The following is a 3,496-nucleotide window of genomic DNA, read 5'->3' as shown; positions in this document are numbered from 1 at the left end:
AGTAACTTTCTTGCTCAGCTGTCCCACTTGTCCTTCCAAATTCCTAATGGAAGACCTTGTTTCAGTCATGAAACTTTGAGTGGTTTTGATTAGATCAGAGACCATGGTTGCTAAGTCAGAGGTATTCTGCTTAGAACTCTCTGTCTGTTGCTGAGAAGATGATGGAAAAGGCTTGCCATTGCTAAACCTGTTTCTTCCACCATTTTTGTTGTTGAAACCTTGTTGAGGTCTCTGTTGATCCTTCCATGAGAAATTTGGGTGATTTCTCCATGAAGAATTATAGGTGTTTCCATAGGGTTCTCCTAGGTAATTCACCTCTTCCATTGAAGGGTTCTCAGGATCATAAGCTTCTTCCTCAGATGAAGCCTCCTTAGTACTGCTTGGTGCATTTTGCATTCCAGACAGACTTTGAGAAATCAAATTGACTTGTTGAGTCAATATCTTGTTCTGAGCCAATATGGCATTCAGAGCATTAATATCAAGAACTCCTTTCTTCTGACTTGTCCCATTGTTCACAGGATTCCTTTTAGAAGTGTACATGAATTGGTTATTTGCAACCATTTTAATGAGCTCTTGAGCCTCTGTAGGCGTCTTCTTCAGATGAAGAGATCCTCCAGCAGAGCTATCCAAAGACATCTTGGATAGTTCAGAGAGACCATCATAGAAAATACCTATGATGCTCCATTCAGAAAGCATGTCAGACGGACATTTTCTGATTAATTGTTTGTATCTTTCCCAAGCTTCATAGAGGGATTCTCCATCCTTCTGTCTGAAAGTTTGGACTTCCACTCTAAGCTTGCTCCATCTTTGAGGTGGAAAGAACTTTGCCAAGAAGGCATTGACTAGCTTTTCCCAAGAGTCCAGGCTTTCTTTAGGTTGAGAGTCCAACCATGTCCTAGCTCTGTCTCTTACAGCAAAGGGAATAGCATCAGTCTATAGACCTCAGGGTCTACCCCATTAGTCTTGACTGTGTCACAGATTTGCAAGAATTCAGCTAAGAACTGATGAGGATCTTCCATTGGAAGTCCATGGAACTTGCAATTCTGTTGCATTAAAGAAACTAATTGAGGTTTAAGCTCAAAGTTGTTTGCTCCAATGGCAGGGATAGAGATGCTTCTCCCATAAAAATCAGGAGTAGGTGCAGTAAAGTCACCCAGCACCTTCCTTGCATTGTTTGCATTATTGTTGTTTTCGGCTGCCATGTCTTCTTCTTCTTTGAAGAATTCGGTCAGGTCCTCTAAAGAGAGTTGTGCTTTGGCTTCTCTTAGCTTTCTCTTCAAGGTCCTTTCGGGTTCAGGGTCAGCTTCAACAAGAATGCCTTTGTCTCTGCTCCTGCTCATATGAAAGAGAAGAGAACAAGAAAATGTGGAGTCCTCTATGTCACAGTATAGAGATTCCTTGAGGTGTCAGAGGAAAAGAGAAATAGAAAGAAGAAGGAGAAGAAGAATTCGAACTTTAATTAGATAAGGTTCGAATTGTGCATTGAGAAGGAGTGGTACTCCATAAATAGAAGGATGTGAGAGGGAAGGAAATATTTTTTTTTTTCGAAAATTAATTAAAATTTTTTGAAAACATTTTTGAAAACCACTAATTGATTTTCGAAATTAAAAGTAAGAAAGAAATCAAGTGATTTTTGAAAAAGATTTTGAAATTAGAACTTAAAAAGATTTGATTGAAAACTATTTTGAAAAAGATGTGATTAAAAAGATATGATTGAAAAGATATGATTTGAAAACAATTTTTAAAAGGATATGATTTGAAAACAATTTTAAAAGATATGATTTTAAAATTAATGACTTGCCTAACAAGAAAAAGATATGATTCAAACATTAAACCTTTCTCAACAGAAAAGGTAACAAATTTGAGATGTTCAATCAAATCATTAATTGTTAGTAAGTATCTTTGAAAAAGGAAAGAAATTAATTTTGAAAACATTTGATTGAAAAGATATGATTTGAAAAAGATTTGATTTTGAAAAACTTTGAAAACTTGAAAAAAAATTGATTTGAAAACAAAATCTTCCCCCTAGCACCGTCCTGGCGTTAAACGCCCAGAATGGTATCCATTCTGGCGTTTAACGCCCAAAATGCACCCTTTTTGGGCGTTAAACGCCCAACCAGGTACCCTGGCTGGCGTTTAAACGCCCAACCAGGTACCCTGGCTGGCGTTTAAACGCCAGTCTGCCTTCTTCACTGGGCATTTTTGAATGCCCAGCTTTTTCTGTATAATTCCTCTGCAGTATGTTCTGAAGTTTCAATTCTCTGTATTATTGACTTGAAAAGACACAAAATAAAAAATATTTTTGGATTTTTTAATAATCAAAATGCAACAAGAATCAAATAACAATGCATGCAAGACACCAAACTTAGCAGTTTGTATACTATTGACACTATATGAGACACATAAACACTCAAGTCAAAAGAATTCAAAGATCAGAGTAAGAAATCATCAAGAATTACTTCAAGATCCTTAAGACACATGAATGCATGCAATTGACACCAAACTTAAGATGAGACACTAGACTCAAGCAAGAAACATCAAATATTTTTGGTTTTTATGGTTTTTGTGAAATTTTTTTTTTGTGATTTTCGAAAATTAAGTGGAAAAAGATATCAAAATTCTTAATGAGAATTCCAGGAATCAGTGCAATGCTAGTCTAAGACTCCGGTCCAGGAATTAGACATGGCTTCACAGCCAGCCAAGCTTTCAAAGAAAGCTTCGGTCCAAAACACTAGACATGGCCAAAGGCCAGCCAAGCCTTAGCAAATCACTGCTCCAAAAGCAAGATTGATAAAAAATCAACAAGCTTCTGTGATGATAAGTTGAAACCTCGGTCCAATGAGATTAGACATGGCTTCTCAGCCAGCCAGATTTCAACAAATCATCATGAAACTCTAGAATTCATCTTCAAGAATTTCGAAAAAAAAATAAATGCCTAATCTAAGCAACAAGATGAACCGTCAGTTGTCCATACACAAGAACAATCCCCGGCAACGGCGCCAAAACTTGGTGCACGAAATTGTGATCAATACTTTTCAAAACATAAACAATCCCTAGTAATGGCTCCAAAGACTTGGTGCTCACTACCATGGCATAAACACAACTTCGCACAACTAACCAGCAAGTGCACTGGGTCGTCCAAGTAATAAACCTTACGCGAGTAAGGGTCGATCCCACGGAGATTGGTGGTATGAAGCAAGCTATGGTCATCTTGTAAATCTCAGTCAGGCAGACTCAAATGTATAATGGTGATGAACGAAAATAACATAAAGATAAAGATAGAGATACTTATGTATATCATTGGTGAGAGCTTCAGACAAGCGTATGAAGATGCCTTCCCTTCCGTCTCTCTGCTTTCCTACTGTCTTCATCCAATCCTTCTTACTCCTTTCCATGGCAAGCTCATGTAGGGTTTCACCGTTGTCAATGGCTACCTCCCATCCTCTCAGTGAAAACTAATGCTCACGCACTCTGTCACAGTACGGCTAATCACCGG

General features: G+C 37.8%; 1 non-coding gene across 1 annotated transcript; it reads left to right on the top strand.

The window, feature by feature from the left end:
• Nucleotides 1–690: 690 nt before the first annotated feature.
• LOC130965005 (small nucleolar RNA R71) lies at nucleotides 691–798 on the top strand. The gene has a single exon (XR_009081065.1). It is a non-coding gene; the product is annotated as a small nucleolar RNA R71 (small nucleolar RNA).
• The last annotated feature ends 2,698 nt before the right edge of the window (nucleotides 799–3,496 follow it).

Source organism: Arachis stenosperma, chromosome 2 (genome assembly GCF_014773155.1).
Source record: "Arachis stenosperma cultivar V10309 chromosome 2, arast.V10309.gnm1.PFL2, whole genome shotgun sequence".
Taxonomy (NCBI): domain Eukaryota; kingdom Viridiplantae; phylum Streptophyta; class Magnoliopsida; order Fabales; family Fabaceae; genus Arachis; species Arachis stenosperma.
The sequence above is the reverse complement of the archived record's forward strand: the minus strand, read 5'-3'. Positions and strand labels throughout refer to the sequence as shown.